The sequence below is a fragment of the Aethalodelphis obliquidens genome, unplaced genomic scaffold (genome assembly GCF_003676395.1).
Source record: "Aethalodelphis obliquidens isolate GAN/ISIS:26980383/991018 unplaced genomic scaffold, ASM367639v1 scaffold4, whole genome shotgun sequence".
NCBI classification, from domain to species: domain Eukaryota; kingdom Metazoa; phylum Chordata; class Mammalia; order Artiodactyla; family Delphinidae; genus Aethalodelphis; species Aethalodelphis obliquidens.
Genome location: NW_020837948.1, coordinates 28971025 through 28980656, shown reverse-complemented (window position 1 = coordinate 28980656; position 9632 = coordinate 28971025). Strand labels below are relative to the sequence as shown.

The 9632-nt window shown below is 39.7% G+C and overlaps 1 protein-coding gene across 5 annotated transcripts in view; it reads left to right on the top strand.

Annotated features, from left to right (window-relative positions):
• Positions 1 to 1044: 1044 nt before the first annotated feature.
• FER (FER tyrosine kinase) overlaps positions 1045 to 9632 on the top strand; it is a 457443-nt gene continuing 448855 nt past the window's right edge. Inside the window, exon 1 of one of the 5 annotated variants that reach the window (XM_027100276.1) lies at positions 1045 to 1220. The gene's annotated coding sequence lies outside the window, so the exon portion shown is untranslated. Of the gene's footprint in view, positions 1221 to 1749; positions 2212 to 2974; positions 2996 to 9632 lie in introns of those variants that run through there. The other 4 variants (XM_027100269.1, XM_027100299.1, XM_027100294.1 and 1 more) reach the window with 4 other exon arrangements.

The window sequence follows — 9632 nt, the reverse complement described above, 5'->3', positions numbered from 1 at the left end:
CAGCCATCATGCTATTACATTCCTATTTTTTATTTTATAACTGGAAGTTTGTATTTCTTGACCATTTTCACACATTTCACCCACCTCCCACCCCCTGCTTCTGGCAACCATCCATTTGTTCTATGTATCTATGAGGGTTTTTTGTTCTGTTTTTTTTAATTCCACATATAAGGGAGATCATATGGCATTTGCATTTCTCTGTGACTTATTTCACTTAGCATAATGCCTTCAAGGTCCATCCATGCTGTTGAAATGGCAAGCTTTCATTCTTTTTTTAAGGCTGAATAATATTCCATGCTGTATATATATGTATACCACAACATCTTTATCCATTCAAGGGTGCTAGCTCTCTTGACATTTGCATTTCAAAGAGATAGTTCCCAGGTCCTTGAGAAACACATTTCTGGGATATAACGCTAACAAAACACAAAATGACAGAGACCTATCCAGTCTTCAAAATAATTTATATACATTTCAAAGAGATGAAAAAGTATACAACAATTACCAGTTTTCTAAGGCAAGTGCTCTAAGAAAGGGAAATCCCTTCTTCCATATCCAATAGGGAGAATTAAGCTTTTTTAAAAAAAATTTTTGTCTTTACATTTGTCTAATTGGTTATGTGTAACCTTTGTAATTTTACTTAACCTTTCTCAACAGTAGAATAATTTAAGAATAAAATAAAAGTTCTTTTAGGCTTAAAAAATACAAATAAACAATTAAAACCCCCATAACACAATGGAAAAAAATAAAATTCTTGTCTTTACAGCACGTTTTGGTTTCTTTAAAAGAGTAGACATGAAAAGTCCCGTTTAAAATTTGTCTATGTGTAGGGGCGTTCACTACAGTAAAATAAATTACTTTGTTTAGAAATTATTAATTATGAACTAATTATTCACTCTTCTTTGGCTCCCATTGTAATACACAAGTTTTGGAGGAGGCGGGTCGAGATAGGGTTGACCTTAGAATTTGCTCCAGGCAAAGAATGTGGTTCAACCAATGCAATGTACGATACAATGCCTTAAAGAGTCGGCTACAGAAACATACCCTGCAATAGTGACTAATAACACCTATCATACTGTTACAGATCACCTACGTCTCTTTGTTTAGCTCAAATTACTCATTTTCCACTAAATTCTTTTGGTGAAGGACGCTTCAGAAACAACCCTCACTGGACGAGCAAACCAACTTCGGTTCTTCACGCATGCTAGACTCTGGAAGAGGTAAGAACTTACTACAGGAGACTACTCACAGGACCTGCTGTACACTTTTTAATAGCATCCATCACAATTCCAGCATTGTCTAACCTGTTTTTTAAAGAAGGTCTCAGGCACTGGGAATTACAGGAATGAGAAAGACACTGTTCCCGCCTTTCAGGCACTTCAAGCCGAAAACTACTTTAAAAGAATCAACGTTACAATAGATGCAAGTAAGATACACAGTAAAAGTGACTGATTCGAAGGGTTGAAGGATGCGTATTTAGGGGTGGAGGGTCCGCGACCCCAAAGCCGCTTCCGTTCCCGGAGATTTCAGCTCCCGGGATCACCCAGCACCCCGCGGGCACAATTAACATTTTAATCACGTCTCCGTCCCCACCCTCCGAATTCCTTTCCGGCTGCCGACCCGCCGGGTAGTCCCTTCCAGGCGGCCCCAGCTTATCACCCCCGGCCCGGCCACTTCCCGGCCGCGGCCAGGCGAGCCTCCCAAAGTTTCCTGTGACGCCGCCGCCCGCCTCCGGCCGCATCCCGCCCACACTCCCACCCCGGCAGCCCTGGACACCGGCTAGAGAGGAGCGAGTTACAGGGACGAGGAGAGCTGAGCCACCAGGAGGGCCGCGCGACCCCACCCAAGCTGGGGAGCGAGCCCGGAGGGCGGCGGCCGACGCTCTACGCCTCCCCTCGCCACGCCCGCAGCCCCCGGTCCGCGCGCGCCCACCGGGCCTGGTGCCCGAGTCCCACCCCTCCGGGGTCCAGGCCAATCGGCCGCGCCCCGCCTCCTGGGAGGTGGTGGAAGAGGGGGTTGGGGGTCGGGAGGCAGTGCCCGCCTTCGGCGGGTGCCCATTGGCTGAGACCTCGAGGGTGCCCGGAGACCGGAGTGCAGCTGGATTGGCCGCGGAGGCTGGTGACAGCAGCGCTCATTGGTTGTGGCGGCCCCCGTGACGCGGGGTGGCGACTGGCTCCCGTGTCTGAGGGGCTCCTGCTTGTCAGGTTCTAGGTAGGTGAGTTTCGCGCCGCCCGCGGCAGGCGCTGTTACCCGGGGCAACGCCGGGGGAGGGGGGAAGAGTTGGGAAGGCCAGCCGAGAACTGGGGCAACACTCCCTGCCCGCAGTGGGGCGCCTGGGGCTCTGCCCTGGCTGCGGCGGCTGCGCCGGCTGCGCCGAGGGCTCTTTCTCCGCCCTCAGCCATACCCCGCCTCCTGCCCCCGGCTGCGGGGTCTCCCGTCCATCCTGCGCCCGCGGCGGCGCATTCCTGTTTGAGGCTTGGGCCGGGCTGCCCACCCGGCCCGGCGAGGCCCGCCCTTCCCACCCACCCGGGACTGGAGGCTGAGGGGGCGGGTGCCGGCGCGAGAGGGCTGAGGCGGGCGCGACGGCTCCGCCCAGTCGCCGGGTTCGGGGTTTGCGGGGTGTGGGGCGGTGCTGGGAGTACCGTGGGTACCGCCCATCACGCCCGCACCCCCTTTTCTCGGCGCGATCCCCTCGGCGCGGGCCTCGGGCTGGGCGGCCACCCCCAGTCCCTAGGTGTTACCTCCCCAGCCCCTTCCTACCGCTGGGGCCTTGCGGTCTCCCTGGACCGGCACAGTCCGCCCCCAGCTCTTCTCTCGTGTCAGCTTCCCCACCCCCTGCTTTTATCCCCCACCTTCCGTCCCTACTCCTGTCTTGGCCAGGAGTGACCCTCAAGAGATAGTGTGAAGCTAGCGCAGGCGGGGCAATTTCTGTTCTGTTCTCTTTGCCATTTACGGTTGAGGAGGTGTTTGGAGTCACCTTCGGGTCAGCTTTCTGGTTAGTCTCCTTTAGGATCAACTTTCTGAAACACGCTAATTGAGTTGGTTTTGGTAGGGTGGTACGTCTTGCACAAATTAACTGTGAAGCTGTCGCGCGTGTGTGTGTGTGTGTGTGTACATTTGTGATTTTGATATATAGTGTTGTGCAGTGCAATGTCTAATAATTTATTAAGGCTGGCACTTTCATTTTCGATTGCCTTATGGTTAAAAAACCTTAATCTTTTTTATTCATAAGAAGCTGCATATATTCGTAGTAGTCTCACTGTAAATTTGACATAAATTACTCTGGGTGTAGTGCCGTTTTTTTCTTTCTCCAGATGTTTTAAAATACTAAAAAAGTTTCTTAAATGGAGTAAGCGATATAAAAGTGTAACAGAAAAATCAATAAGAATAGACCAAATCTATTTTAGTGATTAAAGACTAGAAAGTACTTTTCCACCTATGGAATGGGGACAGGATTTTTAAAAACTATTGCAAAGTATAATTATTTCACTGTGCAGTGTTGTCCTGGTGTATCTATCTATATGGGCTTTAGGAAGACATACTTGTGAAGAGCCACACATTTGTCAGTGAATGCAAAGGAGGGCTCAGTGTATGTTTTGTGATCTGGGGAATCTTTTCTGCTAGTTCTCTTGAGCCAAGTGAACTGTTTTCAAAGGTACTGGAAGTATATTAAGGGAGTACATAGGCATACTTGGAAACCTTTCTCCAGTTTCTTCCATGAAAGACCTTTGGCGAAGATCTGTTTCTCTTCCATACTGATGGTTGGCAGCGTTAAATATATATACCATGTAAAATTGTTTAGGGTCCGGTTAATGCAGCTTCTGCACTATTTCAGAGTTTGATGTCAGTAGTTGAAGGAATAATTCAGGCTTTTGGTAGACCCTTCCTTTTTATTTCATCTTCAACTGTTATGTAGCTATAACTCTGGTCTGTGAACATTTCACATTTGCCTTTTTTTTCCTCCAGTATTTCATTATGAAAAATTTCAAACAATGTAGGCAGGTTCAGTTGTGCTGTAAATACTCACCATCTACACAGAAATAACATTTTCAGGACAGCTGTTACATGGCATATACTAAGGAACAGAGGAACTGAAATTATCAAGTTTGAAAACCAGCATAAATATGTATCAAACCAAAATATTGTAAAGTGCTTATTTCCGTTCGTAGATGGTAATAGTGTTTATAAAAACTGTAGTAATTGAATTCCATGAGACTATTTTAAAGCAGTCCTGTGAGTAGGAAGTCATTATCTTTGTAAATCAAGGCCTTGGTGAGTTAACTGTGTTTTGGTAATCAGAAAAAAAAGAAAATCTAATGAACTTGTTATACAAATAAAAGTCTTGTTTTAAAATTGGACTCTTGTGTTAATAGATTATAGTTTTCTACTTGATTTTTAAATGAGCGTCTTCTTTTGAAGACAGGTTGAAGGGACTATCAATTATGCACTGTTTTGGTAACATACTTAATAAATTGGGTCAATCTTATGTATGTTGTTTTGGAATAAGAATGTGTTTTTGTAATGGAAAAGAAAGCTTACAAATGTGAACTTCTTTTAGTATAACTTTTCCATGGAAAATGAAGTAATTTAGAGAGATTTAAGTTAATTTTAATAGGACTTAAAACTATCTTGCATGTTGTTTCATGGTGTTGCTAAAGGAGTATTTTAATACAGAACTTCAATTTGTGATAAAAATAAGAAACTGGTATAAATTAATTCACATATGTGTATATTATATTTATAATTTTCCCATACTAAGGAAATTCCTGCACTCTTCTTTAAGTATGTGAATCCTGCTTTTCAGTTTTAGTATGCCCTAAATCTGTTTTTCATACTTTGCTCAGTTAATAACTAATTTCTGAAATAGTGAAATTGAGCTATGTCTCAGAATTTATAGATCTTTGGATTGCCTCATTATTATTTTTCCGTATCTCATTTGACTTTGGCATGCTTATGTGTGGTTTATTTTTCATGCCATGCCATTGAGAGATAGAAGGGAACAAGGAGGTCATAGTTTTGGAAATTTGGAAGGAATAAGATGTTCAGATACTTTTTAATCAAAGCTCCAACTCCCCCCCACCCCCGCCCCGCCTTCCTCCCTCTTTCCTTTTTTCTTGCTCTCCTGTTTTTATTATAAAAGTTAAATGCTTTAAAATCAATTCAGAAAACTATACAGAAAAAAAGTCATCAGTAATTCCACGATAGTTAATGTTTTGAAGTAACTGAAACTTTTGTTTCTTCTGTAACACTCTACCAATCATTGCAATTTTATGGTCTTCATTGCAGTGTGTCAGCACTTACATCTAAACTTGGAGGAGTTCCTGAACTTGAGACTCAGTTAGCCTAAATTAGAAGAAGTCTCCAAAATCTGGAGGAAAAATGGAAAATAATCAATAGAGGACAGATTAGAGTCAGAACAAAAGAATCAGACCCAAGCAATTACCCACTTTTTCTTTTTTCTTAAGTATAAATATAGTCCTAGTTGACCATATGAAACTGCTGTATGACTGACAAAATATGGAGCCTCTCAGGTTTTTTCTTTGGAATTCAAAGTGTCCAGGTAAGATGAAGTTTACTTAGTGCCTTTCTACAGAAGTTTTCGGATATTTCTACTTGGGGGCGATATTTCATATTCAGCTTTTAAAAAATTTAATGTCATGCATGATTTGGAATTATTTCCTAAACATTAATTTATACTTATCAAACTATGACTAATTTTTAGCCTATACAGTATCACCGTTCACTATAAGCTTAATATTGTCTCCTCCTTTAGAAGATTTTAATTAGAAGACTGAAAAGTTCAATGTGTGTGTTTCTTGTGAGATAGCAGGGTATAGTGAAAAGAAGAGTCATTTATTTTGGAGCCAGATAGTCTGGGTTTCAGTCAGAAATTAGGATTTTCTTTTGTGGGATCTTGGGCAAGTTTCTTAATCTCTTTACACCATAGTTTCCTCATCTGTAAAGTGGGGATGATATAATTGCCTCACAAGGTCATTATGAAGAAGAAATGAGACAATTGAGGTAAAATGACTGAATTTAGGGAGTGTTCAGCATTCACATTCAGTTACTTTCATGGTAGTTTTCATTTCATCTCTTCTAGTATTACTGTGTTTATTCTACGATCCTAAAAGTCCCTAAGTTTTAGACTTCGGAAATTAAAATAATGTACATTACGCTTACTTAAATTGAATGATATTTACATTTGTACAAACCAAATAATTAGAAATATCTCAGATTAGCAGGGTTTTTTTTTTTTTTTTTAGCTCTTGGGTTACTGTATCTCAGTAGCAATAATCAGAAATTTACCTTAACTGATTTTTACCTCAAAATATGTCCAGTTTGTCTGAATTCCTGAATTATTTTTCTTTCACATTAGATTATCATCTGTTGTTGGATGGTTTCCCTGAATTCTTTTCCTTTGAACCACAAATATTTGCTTAAAAGTGGTACAGAAAAGCTAAATGTTACCTTCTTAAATCTCTAATGCTCCCTGCCGCCTTAAATTACATTTACTTAATCTGTTTAAAAGTTAAACTTTATTTTCAAATGTAATAATACACAAAACTCTTAATTGAAAGTTTTCTGTCTCCTACAGAAATCTCCTATATGATTGTTTTTTAGGGAGCAACATTTTACAGATATCCCTATTTCAAAATGTGTGTTCAGTAAGTATGGGGTTCTGATTCTTAAAGAACACACACTTACAGTTTAAATGCACAGACCAGCCTATAGTTATTGGGTGTTGTGAAGCAAGCACTGAACTGGAAAAAGTTAGGATTGGAACTAAGTAGTCCTTATTGTCTCATCCAGCAGTAAAACAAAGATTTTGTGATCTAAGTCAATGATTCTCAATATTTTTTCTACCCAAGTACAAGATATGTACATGTGTGACATATTCTAACACGTAGTTTTCTAGTATGCCCTCTGTAATTCCATCTTACCCTCCCCCACTCTAGGAAGCATATCAGAATGCAAGTGATTGAGAATGACACTGTTATAGGGATAAACTTCAATCTACTCTGATTTATTGAGAAAAGTGAGTCATTAAAAAAAAGGTAAATAACTATTATTAGTAACAAATACTTGATACACACCTTATAGTACTATCATTGAGACCCAAGTTATTTCTGCATTTTCCTGAAACGAAATGCTTCTTCACTTTTTCTTATCAGTGTTGTAATGCTTACGTAAGAAGAGATTACTAATTTTATGTAATTGATAGTGAAGAGCCTTACATTTTAAAGTGAGAGTAAATAAAATAACATTATCATAGAAAAATTGAAATTAGTTTTCCAGTATAAGTTATTTTACTTGCAGAAAAGGTATTTCCATAGTGGGACAAATGGTTTTAGGAAAAGGGGAAACTCTAAATAGTAGAATATTTATATTCTAGGTGTTTAGTATATAAAAATGCTCTTTACAGTGGCTCAGTCAGAAAAATTTCTTTAAAATTACATTCCTGTGAATGAAATTGCTCTTGAATAGTTCATCCTACATAGAAGTAGTATGTATAATATACAGTTTGAAGTGAAGACTTAGGAAGACTATGTTCATTAGACCCTTAGCATTAGCAAGTGGTATTTCTTGAAATGTTTGTGAACCTAGGATATAACTACCTTCATAAAATACAGATTTAATTGAAGAATTTAGTTGATCTCTTCAGACCCTTAATGATTCTATAAACAGGACTCTGTCATCAAAGTTGTTAAGCAATTTTTTTGCTTCTAAAATGAAGGCTGGATGATTTTCATTACATCATTAGTATACATGCAGAGTTTCTTATTGTTGGCTTTTTTGCCCTGGGGTTTGTAGAACAAGAGTGTTTTTGGCTTAATCGCAAAGCCTGCTGCACTGTCACAAAGTTGAAAAGTTAGTTGTTGGTCACTGTAATGCTTGATGCTTGCTGCTGTTTCTTGGTCATGGTTTGACAGGAGTTGGACACTTCAGGAGTTTGTGTCCCTTCTACTCTCTGTATGTCTTCAGCTTGGAAAGATTTCCCAAGCTTCTCCTGTCAGTTGTTGGAACTTTTTGTTAATTTCACGTTATACCAAGAATAATGCATTTGACTCTTCTACCAATATTCAGTTTTGGTAACAAATGGTTCAATAGCCACCCTAGCAGCCACATGACTTCTTACTTCGTGAGAATGTTTATACAGTGCTCTGACTTTGTCTTGAATTATATTTCCTTCAGAATCACATGCTTTCTATATACATTCATATACAAGTTAGCCATCATTTCAACTTTCAGTAAGGTTTTAAAATTTTGCTTTGGTAGGAGCAAAGGAAACATTTTAAGCATAACCTTTTTGTTTGTTGTAGTATACAGTCTGTGGTGTATGGTGGACTTTCTAATGACACTGATCCAGTCACTGTCACATTTCTTATCCATTCTGAATTTACTGCAAATTTATATATTTTGGTTAAGTACCATCACTTTGTCAGGCCTCTTTACTTTCTATGTATTAAATAAATTGGCAATAGTAGATTAATTAAAGGGAACTGAACAGTGCAGTTGTATCAGATAAGTTTTAATGACAAATAACTTGATGATCATTATCCTGATTATTTATAAACAATTATGTTGGACAAAGGATAAGAATTTTCATCTAGATTTATATATAATAGAACTTTTTGCAAAGCAGGAGGCTGATTTCTTTCTCTTACCAATAGTTATGTGTGTGTATATATGTATATATATAATATATTGTATTATGATTATTTATGCATAGCCCTTTTTTATCCCCTCCTCAACATTTCTAAGGAAGAAACAGTTTCTGTCAGTAAAAGTTTTTGAGTAAATTCAGATATTGTTATGGGGGAGAGGCATTGACATTTCTTTAGTGCCTGCTAAAAATGTTAGGCATTTTTGTACATTTGTTTTTATTTTCATCACAGCCCTGTAGATTGGGTAGCTTGTATTTTCTTTTTGTGATCTGGAACCAATCTTAGGTCATATCCAAGGAGATTTAGCTATAAAGTGATACCTGGGATTTAAATTTAGGTCTTTGATATGCTAAATCTCAAATAAATGAAATGATAAAAGTCTAAACATAGTGAACTATTAGCAGTCCTGGACTTAATATTTTCAGTTTCAATTACTTGGGAGTGACTCTAAAAGTCCATTTTGAGTATTTGAAGTTTTGCTGAAATAATTTCCTCTTATTGGAAGTGAGACCCTAAGATATGCATGACCTCACCTAACTGCCCAGTGTCTACATCTCACCTTGACTTTGTTCTCAGTGTGAAGTTATCCTGTATAATAACTTTTGTCAAGTGATAAAATGTTGCTTCTTTGTAAAAATTTTCCTGAAAAAGAAAGCCAGCTGCTAGAAGTGAAGAAAAAGTAGAGGCCTAAGAAAGTGGTAGATCTTAGCCAGAAAATAGGCATTTTTCAATATGTTTAAAAATGGAATGTTGAATCCAGTGAGTCTGGATGTGAATCAATCTACCACACCTTCTAGGGAAACAAAACTTGCCTTGTGGAGCATTGTTATTGAATGTTTCAGCTCTGTCAAAAATTCTCATGGGGGCTTCCCTGGTGGCGCAGTGGTTGAGAGTCCGCCTGCCGATGCAGGGGACACGGGTTCGTGCCCCGGACCGGGAAGATCCCACATGCCGCCGAGCGGCTGG